The sequence below is a fragment of the Plutella xylostella genome, chromosome 23 (genome assembly GCF_932276165.1).
Source record: "Plutella xylostella chromosome 23, ilPluXylo3.1, whole genome shotgun sequence".
In the NCBI taxonomy this organism is placed as follows: domain Eukaryota; kingdom Metazoa; phylum Arthropoda; class Insecta; order Lepidoptera; family Plutellidae; genus Plutella; species Plutella xylostella.
In genome coordinates this window covers 1793146-1815466 of record NC_064003.1, presented here as the reverse complement: position 1 = coordinate 1815466, position 22321 = coordinate 1793146, and the positions used below count along the sequence as shown (strand labels likewise).

The 22321-nt window shown below is 34.1% G+C and overlaps 1 protein-coding gene across 1 annotated transcript in view; it reads left to right on the top strand.

The window, feature by feature from the left end:
• Positions 1-22321, top strand: part of LOC119692566 — a 48790-nt gene that overhangs the window by 542 nt on the left and 25927 nt on the right. The window lies entirely within an intron of this gene.

Genomic DNA, 22321 nt, shown 5'->3' with positions numbered 1-22321 from the left:
AGGTAAGTAAGTATGTATTATTTTTATGTAGGTACCATTTTTAAAACCAAAATTATAAGATTTAAAAACTTAACCATTTATTTCTACGTCTCTACACAAATTCACACCTAATTAACTGTCTGGACTGAGGCTAATTAATGCGTACATTGTTTATAATTAAAATAACATTAATAAAGTAACATAAAAATCTCATTAAAATACACTCTTAAAAAGATTATGTACAAGTTCAAGGTCATCTAACCCAGTCGTCCAAACCTTAATCTAGATGACCTAGAAAATAGGTAACCGTACGATACAAAAAATGTAAGCCTAGGTAAACTAAATCATCGATTGCAATAAACAAAAACTTACGAAACACAGTTCACGAACTATTGGAGAACTTATTGCTAAACATGATAGAGAACTATCACGCTGCATTTCACGGCAAATACAGAAACTAATGAATGACAATGACCTACTGAAAATAGACAGAAATAAACGAGACACATTAGACATGCTTGTAAAAAATATTCGCTACAGTTTGGTCGAAAATTGTTGAGCCTAATGATACTGTACACATAGGTACTTATTCTACTGCTAAGTAAATCTTCGTTATTTATAACCGGCATATAAAAACCAAATAATTCTAAACTGCTGAAGTAATAGCTAAAATTAAAACCTTGCGAAGAGAAGGAATAAATAAGGTATGTCCATAAAGGAACTTAACTCATATTATGTATTTATTGTAAATAATCCGAACCTTAATCACAATAAGGATAATACGAGGTAGGTACATACTCGTAAGAACTGAGAGATACCTACTGATAGTTCCAACACTTCCAACCGGTCTTACGATAACGGAAAGCATTTTCACAAAACCGCGAATGTAAACACTACTTATTCCTTCTGGGATTTATTTATTTATTTGGCTAACAAAACGGTTTACAGATAATTATGTATGTAGTAGTTATGTACTGGCCTGTAGACCAAAGTATGAAAGCACATATATAATAAAAAATAAATGTTCTAGATCTAGACGTTAACAGTTATACAGTTTTAAGAATTATTCTTATTCTATCTTAAAAATACTTATTATTATTTTGAGTAGTCTAGAAGTAGCAGTTATGAATTAGCAAAAAAATTGCTCATCAAAATAAAATGCTATGCACATAGCCAAGGACTGAGGGTTCTAATTTTACCTAATTACTCCAACCTCGTAGGCTTCAACAATAGCTTCGTGCAAGGCTGTTTAAATACACCACGTTATTCGTTATTTTAACTATTGTCGGTTTTCCAACGGATATGCTTACTTCCTATGGCTTGCCTAATCCGAGATTGCTTATTTAGATTTTGGCGCTTTGCCTTAGTTTTGTCGTGACTTGGTTTCGGAATTGGTTGCATAATATGCGTATTGCTTGCTACCTTAAATTTTGTTTGTGCGTTGTGTTGTAGTGTTCAAGCTGCATATAAAGTAAGCGTGAACATACTATTGAATTCGATAAATGGGTTTTCGAACTTTGATAGTATTTTTAGTTACGTATAATATAGCCAGAAGATCATGTGTAAACTTAGTACTATTGTGGATATTTGCGGAAAAATAACAGTTTGTCCCTCTTAGGCCCTGTTTCACAATGTCTGGTTAGTGGCTACCTGTAAGGTAAAATAAATGCTGTCACTCTCTGTTATTATTTTTTTGAAAGTGACAGCATGCAGTTTACTTCACAGGTAGCCACTAACCAGACATTGTGAAACAGGGACTTAATATTTTTCAAGTTCTAAGAATAATAAAAGTGGTTTAAAATTACGAGTTATCCGATTTCGAAAACCAACAGTAGGTAATCACTCATTTTCGTGAAATTCGATGAGTAAACTTTAGGGCTTAGGTCCTCTTACCTGAGGCTGAACAAACACTCAAGGGTCATTGCCCCGGCCCTTAACCACTCAATGTTATTGTCGTACCTTTTAACGTCTCAAGACAAACTCAAAATTCACGAGAAAAATTGACCAGTTTGGTGGTCGTAAAAGTTATCTTAAAGGCAGCAAGTACTTTGAACCTACTCACTTTTTAGTACTTATGTATGCATTTAAACTAAACAAGATGTGAATGTACCTATTAAAGTTTATACGAAAACAATTTCAACTAAGTATTATATACTTTTTAATCTTTATTAACCTATCCGGAATATTACGGTTATTTTAAAAGCTTCGCTATCATTATCAAGCATCATAATTTGCAGCTTTGCAATTATACCCAGCTTATTCTCTAAGGCTTTATTTCACTGTTAAAAGTGACCAATATTCGCGAACGCTTCGCTTTAAAATTTCGTAAATCGGTAACAAAGATATCGATCGATTACAAGCAGGTGGTTGTTTTGTTGTAAAACAACAGATTAATTAATCTCGATACAGCACGTATTATGGCTGATATCACATTCCGCGGCACACTGAACGCTTGCTTTCGACATTATAAGAATATGGCGGTGATACACGCTCAGCCATAATTGGGTTGAAAAATACCTGGATGGCATTGGGTGGAAATTTATCCGTGATCGAGCGGAAAGATCAGAAAGAAAGAAAAAAAACTTTATTTGACACACAGCAATCACACTTATACAATGAGTTGTTTTCGGACCCGACAAACTTTAAGGGTAGATTCTACGAGTAATTTCATCGAGAAAAAACCCCCATATGTGGGGTCAAATCTCAATATTCTAGAAAAGGCGGCCATTTTAAAGTTTTAGATACTTCGTTTTTTCTTCTTCTGCATAATAATCATATCTCGAGATTTAAACGCCTTACGGACAGGAAATAAAATGATTTTATCCGCAAAAAAGCATCTCTATCCAATTAAAATATCCAAAACTGCCAAAAAGTTTGTCGGGTCCGAAAAACAACACATTGTATATAGAGGTTATAGTTAGGTATAAATTTGGTGTTTAGTAGCTTTCAAAGTCGGTTCTATTTCTAGCGTTCTGGACTATCGGTGACCAAAATGAATGGATTGTCACCATGGGGAAAGAATTAGCCAGTCAGAATTGCGTTATCGGTTGTTTAAATTTGATGATAAAAATATAACCATTTCGGAATTTTTCGCAGTCTTTAATAGTCAGGCAAGTATTTGACGTATTTAAATTTGGATTAGTTATTTTGCATTAACTACTTACTAATAAAATTTACTGAGTACTTAACGTATTCAAATATATTTTTTTGGCAATTTTGCAGGTTGTAAAATCGAAAATATTGATTTAAAATTTAATTTTCATTCTTATGTACGTATCCGTTAAAATAAAAATTTGTTTAAGTACTATCTACGTAACAGCTAACGGATCGGCCACTCATTAAATCTCACCTAGCACATTTGTATCAACACTTTTTTAAACAATTTCTAAAAGACCATTACAAAGACAATCATTTCAATTTCACTATCGTCATTATACGACGGTGTGTCATTAATTTTGTAATGATTCGTTATATAATATCTAATGTTTACTAATAATCGTACAAAGTTTAATTACGGAATAAGTAATGCTGTAATAAATTACACTAATAATAAATAGAATAAATTAATATATGATCAATTAAATTGACACCTTTTTGCATTTATTATTGAGTAATTTGTCACGGCAAGTAAATAATTATAGGCTGCATGTGTTTTATTTTGTACAAAAATATTATTTATTTATTTATTTATTTATTTATTCTTTTATTGCACAATATACAGAAGTAATTATGTACAATCAGGTGGACTTAATGCTAGAAGCATTTTCTACCGGTAATATTAACGGTCTTATTCATAAAAAACCTTAAAGTAGGTTTACTGAGCTCAATAGTTACGGAACACATTAAGCCTATTTGAGGTTTCGTAAAAATCTCTATTCATAATAGTTCCGTAAACCTCCAGTAACTATAGTGATGCTAATAGATTTCACAGACCAAACATTTTGACATTTACCCTATTAAGTTGCCGGTCCGACGAAACCATAAACAAAAATAGCGAAAACTTTCATTCATTTATCAATCTCTATTATCTATGTTAGCCACGGCGCGGCACTTAAAAAAGTTTACGTTGGCTTAAAGGCGCAGTTGGCCAAGCCAAAACCCACAAAAAAATAATTAAATTTTTACGTTACCATGGCAACTTATTTTCAGCAAATATTAACTCACAACAAATGTCAAATCGTCAATAAAGCAGAACAGCTGTTGACCGGCCGCCATGTTTTTGTACAAGAGGAGGCTTACGGAAGGTGTATAGTAGGGTCCAGCCAACTTTAGCATATCAAGGTTTTACGAATCAGTTGGAGAGTTCTTTAGCGCTATTGATCGTTTATGAATAAAGTTTTTTTGACATTTGCTTATAGCAGGCCTATAGGTCTCCCGTAACTTTTTATGAATAAGACCGTAAAACTATAACTTGGCAATAAAAATTGTTTGAAGACTGAAGAGTAAATGGGCAAGAAGGCCGAGTGTTGACCGTAAGGAGGTCGAACACTAATTTCACAAGTATACCTAGTCTGTGACACAAAACTCTCTCCTGACGCAATACTCTGTGGTCTCGTTCACAATATACGTGGCACTGAATTTTAAAATATTTTATATTCGTCAGCCTGGTCTTCTATATAGGTACTCATGTAACATAAGTACCTAAGTACATATTAAAACAAAACAGTCTACCAATCGCGAACTTGGTTTGCCAACGAGTCTCGTATTTGACACTATACTTCGTAAATTTTATTTCGTCTTGACTTCGCGATACGGCTCCAAGTCCTCAGGAATTGTGAAAAGTACCTCAAGAACCTTCTTAAAAAATGTTTACATGATATTACGTCTTCTTTTTATTGAGTCGATGAACTTATTAATAACACGTTTTTTGTAGAGCAAGGTCAGGTGAATTGTATTAGGTATATTATGTATGAATTCTGTGGTATGGGTAAAGATTTATACGATTTTGACTATTTCTCATAATAATCTTTGTCTTATTTCGGTCCTTGACCTTATAATCAGTTTATCATGCGTTTAAAACGCATCAACTATGAATTTATTTAGATTTTGTGTGTAGCCTGTCGGTAAATTAATATTTTGAAGATCCCATCTTAATGCAATTTTTATTTTATACAGAGACAAAAACTATTTAATTTTAAATATTATTATACTAACTTTAAACAATGCATTGTCTTGACGCTCGTAAATGAAAAAAATATTTAACACCATTAAAATTCAGAATCATATTTTTATTGCTTTAATGATCAATTAAGACCGCAGAATACCAAATAATCTTGTCTATAAATAGTTACGTAAAGGCAGACAGATTAAATAAAATGTATAATTATCATCGTTACATATTTATATCAACTAAATAAATGCATCATAGCAGCCATTCTATTGTAGAAACCTCTTATGGCTATATGGTTAAATAACTTAAATACGTATTACCGATAACATTTCTCGCAGTTTTATGTATTTTCATGAATAAGCAGATATTGGACCTTTTGTGTCAGTTATTGATACTGGCCATTATAATAAAAAGTATATCGTAATAGGCGGCTAAGTAAATTGTTAAATAAAGCATGAGCCCTATGACGTTTGATATAGTATAGTGTTGTCTAGTTTTCCCAGATTTGACAAAAGACAAGACTAAAAATCTAGCCATAAGTTTCAGAATCTTTATCGTGGCAAAACATATACCGAAGTACCTACATTAAATTTCAGCTTACGTTTATTTTTAACACGCTTCATTATGATTCATACGGTTGTTTAGATCGCGGTTTAGAAGAGTTTTCCTTATTGGGAGTCGGTCGTTGCCTCCAACACAACTCAAGGTATAGTGAAAGTAAACAAAACCGAAAGTGATTTCGGTCTCCAAGCGACATTGCTGTTCTCTACAATGTTTGATACATCGATTTGAAAATTACATTCAAGCACACTGGAATGGAGAACTCACTGAGCATAAACCGCTGTTGGTGTATCTACAATAAATAAATAAATAAACGGATTGTTGGATATGATGATAATAAATTAGAAGTCAATTTTGAACTTCGCTGTAATTTTAGGTCTACTCTGATTTTACGGAAACAACGATTCGAGAAATCTCAGTACCTTCGTTTTTAACCCCCGACTGTGAACTGATTAAACAAACATCTTTGCAAATTTTAATACAGTTGTAGTTCTTTCTCGAGAGAAATTAGAATAGAATAGAATTAGTTGTTATAAGTATTTTCCAATCATAGGCTTTAGCTTGATTAGGTTAATATTCTCGTAGTACTCTGTCGTCATCATCATAATATATAATATTTCCACCAACAAAACATTCTAAGTAGCTCTTACACCAAACGATTTCCCTCTCATAAATCGTCTATAGTAGTCTATACTCTAGAGGTATTGGCTGGAACCTTACCCAATACACACATTATTCAGAATCAAAGGATCCCGAGGAAATACTTAGCAGCGGACTTGTCAGCGAAGAAAGAATTATATTCCATTGAAAACATTACGGCAATCATCTTCAAATGTCATCATCATAGCATATTCTTGCCACTTTTACGTGCCGGAAAAGCGAACGAAAATCTGCCCTATTCTGCAGGCAATAAGATTGTGGTGGAGGAAAGGGATACTTTGCGGTATGCCAAGTATTGAGGGAGGTTAGCGACTTGCATCACGAATTTACAATGCAATATTATAATGGAGGATGCACCGCTATTGTACAGACAATATTATAGTGGAATTACTTAATTTTGCAGGAAAATCAATCATGACTTCGAGTCATTCGTGACGGTAACAGCGCAAGCCATTACTAATTATTTGAGGCTAATTAGTTTGTTAAAAGATTAAACCGTTGTTTCTAATTACCAGATCTAGGTAGTTATTATAATATAATACAGAGTGACATTCATGCTACATATTCGTTTTTCATACACAGAAGTTCAATTTCAACAGCATTGTTTCTGTATCACATTAATGTAGATACAAAACATACAACGCGATATTTCAACACACCGAAATCACCTTCAAACATGTGTTTTACGGGCAATAAAGTGCGTAAAATATTAATAATGCGTTTCATAAACACTTCAAACATTCATGGCAAAGAGAGTCACGCCTCTAAACCGAGATTAAATCAACTAAACAGGTAAAGATGGCCCACATTTCCCACTAGCAAGGGCAAAGTGCGAAACAAGCTATGAGCAAACACGTCAATGAAAACGTTACTTGCGATAATAGCGGTTACGGTTTGGTAACCGGTATTTTCGACGCGCTGACAGTTCCAACAATTTTGAAGTGTCGAAAAATCGTGACAGAAGGGACGTCGTCGGCACACGATGGAACACAATGACAGCTGTTTGCCAAACACTCATTATTTTAAATTTCAATCGTTTGAAATTCGAATGCAGTCGAAGTCGCGTATTGTGACGGTATTTCGTTTTCGCACGCCTTGAAGGTTATTTTATTGGTAACACCTTGAAAAGTTTAATTGGAACGTTATTTTGAAGTAGAACCGATATTATGCCGAGGATGTCTTTTCTGAAATTCTTCTATATGAATTAGAAATGTAGAAGCTCCTTATTGTCCCAGAATTCCCACATGTAACATATCATGAAATAAAAATATAAATTCTTAGTCATGTTATACTTATGTTTGTAAAAATATTACGACTGTGGACCAAATTCACTAAGGTCTTTAATTTATATTTTGGGCACTACAAAGCTAAAACAGTTCTGCATTCTGTTCGCAGCCAAAGGCAAATTGGCTATACATTTTGCCTGAACCAGTAACCAGTTCAACGAGTGACGAAATGTAACGTCATTGGCATAAAATAAAGCCTACTTGTTACTGGGCGATATTTCAGTACCTAACTACGATAGAATGTCTTGTACTGAATCACTTGTTTTTAGTGTTTTTAACTATACGTAGTACCTATATAGGTACACATTTTTAGAATGAATTCAAACCAGAGTACTTGTATTTACTTGAATCAAAACTATGTAAGTACCTATTAAAAACGGTAAAGAAAGCCACACCAATTCAAAGTAAGCAAAACCTTACTTTAGAAGGAAAAAAATATCTTAACATTAATGTATTTTTATTAGGTAACTATATATCTATTTATTGACACTGACAAAGTGGTAAATAATAAATCATAGGCAGTATTTACAGGAATAATTAAAGCAAATTATAGAAGTAAATTAAAATGAAAATACCTACGTATTCAAATGAATATTCAAAGGTCTTAAATCGAAATATGTAGTAAGACAACGCCCACCATTCAAACTAAACTAGATAATTACATTCTAAGCATTCGCAATAGTAGCCATTGGAGCCCTATCCTGAACAAAAGCGCGATCATGATTCTATGCTGCATTGGTCCAACCATATCCCGTGGAAGAGTAAAAACATTCGTCTATCCATGTATACTTTCACGTTTATAATATATTATAGGCATCATGCATAAAAATTAAACATCATCAAAAATCTATGTTTCTGTGTTCCAAGCCTTCATTATTATTACTTATATTATTATTATTAATTATATACAATTTATATGTACTTACATACGTAAATCTGTTTCAGGTATGTCCGAGCATGTATCTAAAAAGGAGAGCAATTATTACGTACGTACTGCTATCATCGGTAAGGAAAGTAAAAAATATAAATTGTAAATATTAAGTACTTACTCATATTATTTAGAAGAACTGAAACAAAGTTTCTAAACGGAAAACACAAATCTTGTTGAAATCGCAACAGGATTGCTTTCGGTACCTTGATCCAGAATAAGTGGAACAGTGCAATGTTTTATGTCTGAGTAACATTACTTATGTTAACAGTTATTACTGTAACTGAGAGTTCGTGTAAAGCGCCTTACATTTCGACAGTAACACTACAATTCAGATTTGAGTTATTTATAAACCTTCAGCATGGTTGTTTGAACTTATTTATTGATTTTAACCTATTGATGAAACTCAAAAATTTCCCATTTGGTTTATTAATAAAATCTTTATTTCTCTGATAGTACTCTAACATTATTTTAGGCATCGTTCCGGTTTTAATTAACTTTCATTTATTAGAATGGTACATCAGCCAAAGTTTTTTTAACGGCTGCTGCTCTAACTGACGTTGTCATTAAGGTAGCCTTTTCCGACGACTTTTCCGTTATATAGTAGTAATTTGGTGCTATTGTCACTGGAATTTTTTCATTGCCCACTAGTGTATTGCCCCGGTCATAGCGCAATTTATCCTAATCCAAACTAATATTATAAATGCGAAAGTAACTGTGTCTGTCTGTTACTCTTTCACGCCAAAACTTCTAAACGTATTTGAAAGAAATTTGGTACACATAGGGTCTAGACCCTGAGAAAGACTATAGGCTTCATTTTATCCCGGAATTCCCACGAAAAAACTTTTTAAGGCGAAATGAAGCTCGCGCGTACAGCTAGTAAATCTATAAACCGAATCTCAACATCGCTGGCACAATTCTAACTAAATGATTACAGCCGGTAGACGACGGCGCTGCCGCTGCCAAGTGTCTGGAGGGTCAAGATCGTGAAAGGTCGCCCCGAGAATTCAGCTCTTCGTAGGTCGACGACACCTGGTGGCGGGTATTGGCACTAATAACTCTTAGCTTGGCACACGTGTTATTTTGTTACAACACTTTATTGTGACTAAGAATGATAAATACATGTTGCTGAATATACCAACTTTCTGTAAAATTCAAAACTTACTTAGGTGCCTATAACCTAGACATTTTATGCTATGGCTACCGTATCACCATCCAAAGTTTTCAATCGTAATTTTTTAAGCAGCGCAATTGCACTTTTCTGCATCTGATAGATGTTTGACAGATAGGCAGCTCTGCTTGTTTTGAAGCTCTACTTCAAAATAAAACTGCTATGCGACGTCGTATCGTAAAAATCGACGACTAGACTACTGCATGCTGACGCAGATTATTTCGATGCACTGCGGTTTCTTGTTCACCCCTGTTAGATAAATACATATATTGTATAGTAAAAAATAGATAAATGTGATCGGTTTTGCTCACGTAGGCAAGTCGAAGGTCCAGGACTCAGCGTGGAAGACTCAAAGATGAAATCCGAAGAAATCTTGATGTGCACTCACAAAATGTAATTGTCTGTTTATAATATATAAACAAATTTAAATGCCTAATGGCAGCTGGTCATATTTAACCGTTATTTCCCAAATTCAAAATTATTCAGATAATCGCGACCGCGCCGAATTACAATGGCAGAACAAGACTGAAAAAACAACTGACATAATTATTGTCAAAGTATAATTAACCTACCGTACAAAAAGGAGTAGATTGATTTAAATCTACCCACATACAAATATTACAGATGTTCGACTGATGTACATCTGCGTACCTAATCTGAGGTGTCGACTACAACTTAAACATACGTTGGGATGCCGAAAGAAAATGGAATTAAAAATATATAGCACTTTATTGTCGAAAAAAAACGCTTGCTTAGTATTTTTTTCCTTTCCACGTCGATATGTAAAAGTTTGGAACTATATTTGGTCACATTTGCACCATCTTCTCCGTGGGTCAATAACTGAATGTGCTAATAATAACAGTGCTAATTCCCGCTAATTTATTATTTTGTTCATTTATCGTTCCTTTAAGAAGCTCCTGTACATGCACAGAGTACAGTACATTCAGTCTGAAAGCCATTGACACCTTGAAAGTTTTATCATGCTTTATGAACGATCCAAATTAATCTTTGTGAGCATCGTAAATACATAGATTAGTCAGATTATTTGTCAGTTGCTGACTGCCCATGGTTTTACAGTCTCGCATAAATAATTGTATGGTACATGACTCAGGGAAATAGTACATCAGTCCAAGTAACATCCTAATCCTAACTAATATTATAAATGCGAAAGTAACTGTCTGCGAGTCTGTCTGTCTGTTACTCTTTCACGCCAAAACTACTGAACGGATTTGAATGTTACCCTGAGAAAGAACATAGGCTATTTTTTTATCCCGGAATTCCCACGGGAAAACTTTTTAAGGCGAAGCGAAGCTCGCAGGAACACCTAGTTATCTATAAACATAGCAACTAATAATTTTATGTAAAAAGTCCCCAAAATCCATATTACTACGTACTTAAATTCAACCATTACTTATTTTAATTACGGTAGGTTACTTAAGTTCATCTAGCACTATTTTGCATTTAATTTAATGTTATTATTAACACCTATTTCGTTATGTCCACTTCATAAACGCCATTCAACTCTACACTCGAACTAAAATAGAAGTGTGAGGCCCTGTTTCACAATGTCTGGTTAGTAGTTACCCGTAAGATAAAAGACATGCTGTCACTCTCTGTCATTATTTTTTTGACAGTGACAGCATGTATTTTATCTCACAGGTAGTTACTAACCAGACATTGTGAAACAGGGCTAATATTGATTCTAACACGTACAGTAGATAAATAAGTGTAGATTTGTGACCCACATTAAAGAGATGATTGCTTCAACCTAGCGGGAAATAGAATAAGTATATTTTATTTATGTATTATTTAATTACGCTCAAGGTGTCGTGAGAACATTTTTACTGTTGAAATTTTAATAAGAACTCTATTGTGGCCGGCACAATACAAATATTGCGGACTGCGGATTTCAGTTTGTGTTTTGTCGTAATCTGGGTACCTACATACTTAGTAGATACGTTTCTATGTACTTATAAGGTTCTGTATTCTGATCATTATAAACGAGTACCTAAATATACAGGTGTTGCAAAAAGGGTATACTAAGCCGAAACCAGCGTGTGCAGCATGTTATATCTAAGCCCGAAACTTTCGACTGACGTTTCTTAAATCGAGATTTGACACTAAATCTAGATTTAATATATTTCTGCAAGTGGCCCTTAGTTGGTCACGTGACTTTTTACTATGGAGAATGTTTGTTCGAATTCTGATTTTAGATTCGGGCATAGATATAACATACTCTGCACATGCTGGTTTCGGCTTAGTATACTTACAATTTTTGCAACATACAGGATATTATTTGATCAATAAGTATGTTGTGAACTGCAAAAAGGGTCAATGATCCCTGATGTGTTATCATTATCCAACAAGTTGATTCTGTGAGCATGTAATAAAGTGTGTGTTTATTATAGGTACTATTCATTCCGGCATACGTCTTACTATATAGTAACTCTTTTTAACCTGCGACAAAAAGTGGACTGTTACATGTTTAAGTGTCTCTAACGGCTATTACTCTAAGTGTTCTAAGCCATATTATTTTATGAAAATCGACTAAGCTGTTCAAAAGTTATTATGCCACTTTAGGTGTATTTTTTTTTGTTAGGTTAGGTTATTTAACACCCTATAGTCCCCACTATTAAACATTTTGTGCAACGACGAACCGGAAACCTCAGGCCAGTTTTCCCAACCTCGATTAAGGTTATATCTTGTGGTTACTTTATTTAATATGCGTAAAAGTGATTTCAGTGGTTCGCTCCAAATTTGAGATTTGTTTATCGCCGACAGAACTTTATTTATGTGTTTTGTTAGCTAATGTTTGTTTCGCCAAGAAATGGCAGATGATCTAAATTTGATCAAGTTCTAATGCTCTGCTATCTTATCTGTTATTTATGTATGTTTTTGGTATTTATGTATTTTGTATTTTTTTACTATAACCTTATTAAATTGCATAGCTTTCATAAAAATTCTGACATGCTCTATATACTTACTATTTATTGTAAAATATTACTACTTACGTACCTAGTAATAGAATAAACTGTAAAAATATAAATCGAAATTATAAACATAACTTGAACCTTGAACCAAAACAAATCACTTTGTTCTCCAAAACTTGCATGGAATGCAGTGTTATGATTACTTACAACTAGTTGCAGCCAACAATGGCCAACCTTGGACCAATAACATTTGCCGAACTCCCGTCAATCATCACTAAATGCTTTCACTAGGTGTTAACTAGGCCACTATTGTTCTTGTTCGATCAAACATTTGACATTTAAAGTGAACTTCTATTCTAGCTTGCTCAAAGTGAATGCACTCGCGGGCTTCGGTGCTAATTATTGTCTAGTAAAATTCAATTTAAAGGGGAGGCCTTTGCCCAGCAGTGGGAAAATAAGTAGGCTATACAAAAAAAAAACAATTCTTGTCCTTATTATGATATTCAATTAGGAGTTGCAATTTGTCATCGTCTGTTTGATCTCTTATGCACGCTTAAAACTTTTTTCAAGGTCCGTCAAATTATCATTTATAAATATATATATAACTAATGCATTAACTAGTTACGGTTCTGGGTTATAGACATCCTAATGTAGGAAACCTATATTTAGATACATCAAATTAAAGGTGTTGTGACGAGAATCGTTTTTTCTGGTTTTCTGGTTTGGTTCGGTGTCAATAACCGATTACTTGTGATTTATGTTCGCAGATAGCAGCATTGTTTAATAGTATCGCGTGTCTTTATTAGCTGTAACGCCTTTTACTTTTGTACAGTTTTGTACCAAGATAAAACTTAGTGCCGCTGCAGCGTTTTGTAGTTACGAATCAATCAATTCACTTATCCTATCCTAACTAATATTATAAATGCGAAAGTAACTGTGTCTGTTTGTCTGTCTGTTACTCTTTCACGCCAAAACTATTGAACGGATTTAAATGAAATTTGGTATACATATGGTCTAGACCCTGAGAAAGAACATAGGCTACTTTTTATCCCGGAATTCCCACGTGAAAACTTTTTAAGGCGAAGCGAAGCTCGCGGGAACAGCTAGTAACTTATTACTCGTATCATAATATTTTAAACACATAAGATACCGTAAGGTGGCTATATTATTAAACACTAATATGCGTAAGATTTCCCTTCAAATACGTAAATGCGGAAACACTAGCTTATGACTACAAACTGCCATTTAACTTTCCGTCAATTTAAACAAACAAATTGTTAGCAATTATTAGGTGGTTAAATAACTGAACGTCAACGACATTTAATGACTCACGCAACTCAACAAACACACGTCCACTTGTATTCAAATCATTCGGTAATGATTGTAAACTTAGACTAACAATATACGAACTAGATGTTAGAATGTGTAACATACAAAAACAAAGCAAAAAACCGGCCAAGTGCGAGTCGGGCTCGCGCACAAAGGGTTCCGTAGCAGCAAATATAATATTACAGTTAAATCAACCTATCTCAAAAACTATAAGAGATACTTTGATCAAACCAAAAATCGTTGAAAGAGTTAATTAGCATGCATCACCTCTATTTTTTTTAGAATTTTATACCCCGTAGTTATAAAAATAGAGGGGGGGGACATACTTTTTACGACTTTGAGAGCTGATATCTCAAAAACCGTTCACTTTAAGAAAAATGTTTTTTAGAAAACTTTATATCATTTTAAAAGACCTTTCCATTGATACCCCACACGGGTATGTACATCGAAAAAAAAAATTTCATCCCTCAGTTACATGTATGGGGGGCCCCACCCCCAATTCTTTTTTTTACTATTTAGTGTCATATTTTTGTAGCGGTTCATACAACACATATTCCCATCAAATTTCATCACTGTAGTACTTATAGTTTCCGAGTAAATCGGCTGTGACAGACGGACAGACGGACAGACGGACATGACGAAACTATAAGGGTTCCGTTTTTGCCATTTTGGCTACGGAACCCTAAAAACGGACCGCATTTTGTTTACTTCCAAACCGTTTTAAGTTCAACCTAATGACAACCATTTAACCAATTAATAAAATCACAAATATTCAAACCAAACAATCCTAACCATTATTATAAATGCGAAAGTAACTGTGTCTGTCTGTCTGTCTATCTGCCTGTCTGTTACTCTTTCACGCCAAAACTACTGGACGGATTTGAATGAAATTTGGTATACATATAGTCTAGACCCTGACAAAGAACATAAGCTACTTTTTATTCAGGAATTCCCACGGGGAAACTTTTTAAGGCGAAGCGAAGCTCGAGGTAACAGCTAGTTAAAAATAAGAGCTCAGTGATAAAGTGGGGTGTTATTTGTCGAGATGTTTATTTTGCACTGACACTCCATCTTGTTCGTTTTAATACGCGTATAGTTGCTACTAGTATTCAAATCATTCGGTAACGATTGTAAAACTGTCGATATGTGGAGAATCGAGTGCGCAATCGATTTGCAAGTTCCGATTATAATTTGCGGCGTGATCTAGAGCGTACACACATTGAGGACGATTTACTCATCAGTGAAACTGCAATAACATGCGAAAGTGAAATCTGGAGTACGTGTAACGTCTGCAGAATAGGTTCAAACTATGTGAGACTGAGTTTAAATTGGATTAGAATAATAGGTATAAAGAATGTAACTACTACTACTACTACTAAACCACGGAAAAACCTAACTAAATAAGTATAGGTTCTTCCAATGTCCCAAAGAATATTATGTACAGTTCTCCCATATTAATAATGCGCATGCAAATCTTCGCAAACTGTCGTATTACCGGAAACACCCGAATCATTGAATCGTAAGAGCCACTTGCATTTTGATCCTTGTTCGAAAGAAATAGTAGTCAATATCATGTGACACATAATCGAAAACAATTTGGACGGTCGGTGGCTGTCACCGATCAGTCAAGGGTCTCAAGGTCAAGATAAGTATTACTTTTGTGGAATTATAAAGAGCTGCAATTACACATCATTCTTGTTATTTTTTTCAAATGTGAATTTAATTTTAACTTTAATTATTTTTGACGATGCCATATTATGAGGCACATTTAAGAATAAAAAAAATATACGTCACATTGATAGACTTCACTTTGCCAATAAAGCCACACCCAAAAGACCAAGTTTGTAATTGTAATATTATTGTGAATGATCAGCGCTGTAAATACTTTTGAACTGAGATTTTAATGTAAACATTTTTATTAATGTGAAATAATCAGTGCTGTAAATACTTTTGAACTGAGATTTAAAAAAATTAATATAAACCTGTGTTTGAAATCCATGTCTACTTATAATATAAACCTTGTGTTATTCAAACCTTCTTTCATCCATCTTTACATCAGCTTCAGTAAGACACTTGAAAAGTACCTACTGCAACATTTTCGAAGTAAATTTTAATATTATGGAATATTATGAATTATCGAATCAAATTTCATTACTGATAAATCAATTATCTCTTTTAGCACCAATTACATAATTCTACTAAAATTTCATGAAGAAAATGCACTTAACCACTCTAAATACATAATAGTTTTCTAACGCTCGGGAATACGACCGTTGCCGAACAATGACGAAGATTCCTATGTGCATTACTCGTATCAATTTTGGGGAACTGTAAGTAGGTACCTACTAATATAAAAAAAATGTTTTTATTTTCTTCTACAGAAAATATTGAGCCAAATAATATAATAATACGTATAATGGAGTTATGAATTTTTTATTTATCTATAGTGCCTGACCCTGTGATAAAGAAACCATCTTATTTCACAAAAAAATAAATATATAATTTATTTAGAATTTGATGGATTCTTTAAAATGAAATTTAGGTTAGTCATGTAAAAATATTTCAATATATTAAATAGTATCTCAAGCCTTATAACTAAGTTGATGCATTAAATAAATTTCTTACAATTTTTTTTTTATGTCTGTACCTCTACCTGCCTATAGATGTCACTTATGTAACGAACGATGTATCGAAACTGTGATTCTGATGGAAATGTCTCGATTACTAATAAGTAACACGTGGTGAATACTTGATGGACCCATATTGCAGCTTTCATTGCATCGCCTGATTGACAAATTATTCATACGACATCAATCGTATGAATAATTTGTTTTCTGCATTTCATATCTATCTAAGTACTGGCAGGAGTTCCTCTGGTTTCATAATTAAATTGAAATTGATTAAATGAGAAACAGCCTACCATTAAGCCACATACCTATGTATATGTATATTATTAGCTCTATTGAAAGATGAACTGACTCTTTATCTTTAAAATGCTAAAATATCTTTGAAATCTGATACTGCTGGTGCTATGGTTAATTGGTTATTTCTGTTATTCTATTCTATTGCTGTTAGCTCCTTTTTATTTCTTATCATGTTTAACTACGGATAAGTACAAAAAGAATTAGTAGGTAACTAATAAATACTTCAACAGAATTTTCCTTACCATTAGACGAGGACTTTTAAATTATAATTGATTAGCTCAATGACATTGACATGAAATTACGATAACTATCGGAGCTCATTAATCATTAGCACCTCGTTAAAATAACCAGCGATCACAGAATAGGATTTCAATCTAGGAAGTATTTTAACATATCCATTGATCTAAACTAGTAAGATAAATGTATTTTAATTATGTGTAATAATATTCAGTTCTAGTAATTTTTTATCCAACTGCCGAAGGATACCGCCTGCAATACTTTCCATTAACATTGGGCCTTGTTTTCATCTTTTTAGCGTGCAGTCGGGTTTTTTGTTTGTTTATAATCATATTTTTTCGCTACTAAAATAATATTATAATTAATTGATCAAATGAGTTACTAAATGTATACCTAATCAATTATTGATGTTAATAAAAATCTTAGTGCCCTTTATAACATAGTTCATAGGCACTTGACAATGACAGAAGCTCTTACGTAATAAGAAAGATGTAATTTAAAAGTACACGTAACAAACAACCAGAAAAGCCAAAAGCAGACAAAAAAACTTACGCATTGTACGAACTAATCTATAATCCGATTCCGCCCTTGTCTGTGTATAGAAAAAGAAAGAAAGAAACTTTGAATACAACGGAAAATGAGATGGCATCAGTATGAAGGCATTCAACTATCTCCTCATTGGTTTTACATAAGATCTATAATTGCTTGTTCACACAGTCTCCGTAACTGTTTGTGATCTTTCTTCCTGATTCCGTGCAGAGCAGTGAGCCGTATAGAGGATTCCTGAATTAATTAAGTATTCATTATAAATAAATAAATATGTGGGGACATCTCACACACGGCCATCCGACCCCAAGCTAGGCAGAACCTATTTTATGGCTGTCGGACAGCTGATACATCTACACAAAAACATAGATAGATACATACTAAATATAAATATCAACACCCAAGACCCGAGTACAAATATCTCGATATCAATTATATTCATATATTTTGTTCTTGGGTCTTGCAAGTGTTCTAATATGGCAACTAACAATGTGCATTATTGAAGGTAAGCGTCCACCTTTCGACATCGTATGCAACGGACGCATCATAGTGTTTTTTGTATATAAATTAGAAGTTCGCACAAATGGCCGACGTCCTACATTTATGAATATCCGTTTGAACAGATACGTACGATATACCGATAGGTGGAAGCTTACCTTTAAACGCCATTCATGCATTGCATTTTTGATATTACTAAAATTATGAAAGCCTTGACTTCCTTGGGTAGAGCCAATAGAAAATCAATAAGATTTAAGTTGCAATAAAACAATAGGCAATAATCATAAAATTAATGTTCAAGCAGTCATAAAATGAAATGGTTTGTACCTATGAGCAGCTCAATTCTTAATTAAATCTGTTGGTAGTAGAAATAAATTTATATTTGTTATTTTAATGTTATTGATAACATATTATTTTAGTGTTTATGTTTATAAACAAGGATAATATTCGTTGCACGCTTGTTATGTGAAGGTGATAATTATAAAAGACTAAATAATTATATGGATTTCTTTTTCATATATCTAGACTCACGAGCAATGAAAAAGTTCCACTGACAAAAGCACCAAATTACTCCTAAATGGTAAATCAAATCAAAAAAATCAAAATCATTTGGAGTAATTTTTAGCTATTGTCACTTAACTTAACTTTTCATTTAAGCTAGTCTTTTCTGTTTCACTTGTCCTACTTTTTCATTCCTCGTGCTTACATGCAGTGACTGTTGGCCAGCAGATAGGAGCAAAAAATAAAACAAACATCATTTCTCCGTACTAGGTCTTAGACAGTATCAGGAAAAGCGACTAACTAGTAGCAGAGCGTAAATAGCTTTATGTTAATTTGAAATCCGGACCTTTTATTTCCTACATCATAAAATAGCCGACTTCACTGCTTTTTATTACTCTGTGAAGGTGCTAGGTTGCCTGTTGGTGTATGTCACAGCTTTTGTTACTTCCGGAAAATCCGTTACTTAACGTGTATTTTTTATACCCGCTCAAAAAAGGATGTTATAAGTTTGGCGTCTGTTTTGTGTGTACTTATGTCTGACTGTGCAGCTTCTGTGTTTAAATTTAACGATAATTATTATTTGTATATTATGTTGAACTTCTAGTGAAGGTTTTTCCTGTGGTAACATGGCTATTATGTTGACTTTAGATCGGCCGTGCTTTATAATAGAGTATTAAACTGAAGTAGAGTAGGTACCTATCATATTTTTTCCTAGATTCCAAATCTATTTTGTGTATCCGCCTTGATTATATTATAATTTATTATAGATATACCTACATAGCATCTCATCGATAACAATATTACACATATTGCACGTTACAACCGTTCAACATAACAATTGTATTACCTATTAACCTTAGAATTAATATTATTATCATCATCTAATCGTCTATGCAATTATGTACGTGCGTGCTGACAATAAGGTCTCCGTGGAACTATATTGACTAGCCCTTATTAGGAAATGTAAACAATGCAATTAGCTATAGCTTGAAGCTTTATAAGGCAGCCGTATACTTGAAATTTAAGCACCTGAAGAGTATCTTGTTAATTATCTAAATATGATAGAAAAATAAGTCTGGCCTTGGAAGAAACTTCAAGTTACTTAAAAAAGCCATTACTTATGCTTATTTTTCTTTAAGAATTCTTTTGAATTGATTATAAAATTCAAAATTATCCCTATTATAACTAAGCTACTTTTATCGAATGGGAAACTCATAAAGATGATGCCAAGCTCGCTCGTGGAAAAGATATTCAGAAATAATATTGCAACTCTACCGTCACCGTGCAACAAAAGTAGGGTTACTCTACCTATACAAAAAATGAGCAAAGTTCGAGTCATCACCAGTGCAGCGCTCCATAAGTGCAAGTTTTTGGAAGCGGCAAGTAAAGGTAAACATATCGGTATCATACGCATCACACCAAACGGTTTGCCATAAATAATAAATAATAAATAAATATGTGGGGACATCTCACACACGGCCATCCGACCCCAAGCTAGGTAGAACCTGTGTTATGGGTGTCGGACAGCTGATATATCTACACAAATACATAGATAGATACATATTGAATATATAAACGACAACCAGACACAAGGCAAACACAAATGCTCATCACACAAATGTTTGCCCTGGGCGGGATTCGAACCCGCGGCCCTCAGCTTCAGAAGCAGCTTCACTACCGCCTTAGCTACGGTGCCGCCATAAATCTCTCTCAGCCTTCTGTAGTCCACTGTTGGACATAGGCCTCTCCTAACGATCGCCACCCCAAACGATCACCCGCCATCTGCATCCAGCGGCTTCCCGCTACCTTCCGCAGATCATCAGCATCAGACCAACGGGTTGGGGGGCGACCGACACGCCGTTTGCCGACACGGGGTCTGCAAACGGCGTGCGTTTCCTGCCATAAATGTGTGTGAGAAATCTAAGCTAAGCGCTACGAAACTTCGTTTTTCGCAAGCTAGAGAGACCACTCAGCTGTTGCTAATTGCAGTGTTGAAGCAATTAAGAACACGGTGCAAGGGTAATTATTGTTTGTAAATAAAGATATCTATTTGATTGGACATCAGTCACGATTCTATGAGTCATCCTTGACTATACTTACTGAAACACTTACAAACTCATTGGTCGGTCAAAACCCTGTATCACTTTTGATTTGAACAAAGTTTATTTTGCTTATGGATGAGTGTTTTGAATAACTTTCAGTCTATGTTCATTCTCGTTTTAATTTTAGTTTAGGTCAGTTAAATTTCATCGCAAACACGTTATCATTATAGATAAGTATTTGCACCAAATTTTAAGTGCTTTATTTATTTTCACATAAACAATATAATATAATGTTTATGAAATAACATTATATTTTTTATGAATGATGCATGTACATTTTAACCGAAGATCGACCACAATAAATGAATCATTGTGGTCGATCAAAATATGTTCTATCCTATTATTATTTGAAAAGTGAAAGCGACAATAAAGATAGTTTTATCGGATACTTACTATCGATTTACGATCTACAAGAGATAAGTATCGATTCAAGCGAAATATTATGTTGTCCGGAATTGCCAACTTTCGTTCTAGCGTAAAAATTGATTATATCAAAATAAATATAATAATAATTGCGGCGTTATTGTAAACATTCCTTAGTTATTAAGCGATTATAGTAATATGTAGGTATATCATCTTTATGAAATTTGTATATTTCATGGCCCTGTAGCATGGGGCGCTATTAAGACGTGACAAGAGTTCTCCATCACGCTCACTCTTGAGGCTGCGCGATGTGAGTAGGGAATACAATCCCGGCCTTTATTTGGGATCCCGGGATTTCGGGACTGGATGAAGACAATCCCGGGATCCCGGGATAGTCCCGGGATTAAGGTCACAAACAAAAACACGTCTAACGAATCAACGTTTTTAGGTTTATTGGAGACACAGTATTTATAATTTAACTTTGTCAGACCATACTTAGTTGAAAAAAATATATAATTCTTAAAAAAGATAAACAATAGGCTACTTGACTCTTTTTTAAAGTAGGTCTAATATGATTAATAATTTCTCTATTAGACCAAACAAAATAATCTATTATTTTTTTGGACCTAAGGTGGGTCTACGCTAGACGAACCGAGCATGAGCGGAGCCATTCAAGGTTTCGTCGTTCACGGTGTCAGGTGTGGACGTATGTACAACGAACCTACAACGATCACTGTCCTCGAACACTGCGAGCGCGAAGCAAAACCCTTTGTGTTCGTCAAAAAACCGACAACAGGCGGAACGCAGCCGAGCAACGAACGAAATGTTCGCAATGCGTTCGTTCGAGGCTTGTAGGTCGGTCCACACTATACGAATTGTGTTCGGCTCGTGCTCCGCTCGTGCTCGGTTCGTCTAGCGTAGACCCATCTTTGCCAATTGCAAAACTTTAACTTAAAAGTTCTATTTTTTCATAAACAGGCGAAAACGGTGTCAGCCATATTTGTTTATAAATTATCACATCTGTGACGTCACACGGGTAGAAAACAATCATTTGACATTTAACTAATGACAACAAAGCTACGAGAATACCCTTACATACTAATTTACCCTTTTTTGTCAATCCCGAAAATCCCGGGATTGGCAAATTTTAATCCCAAAAATTTCGGGACTGGAAAATGGCCGGTATCCCGGGATCC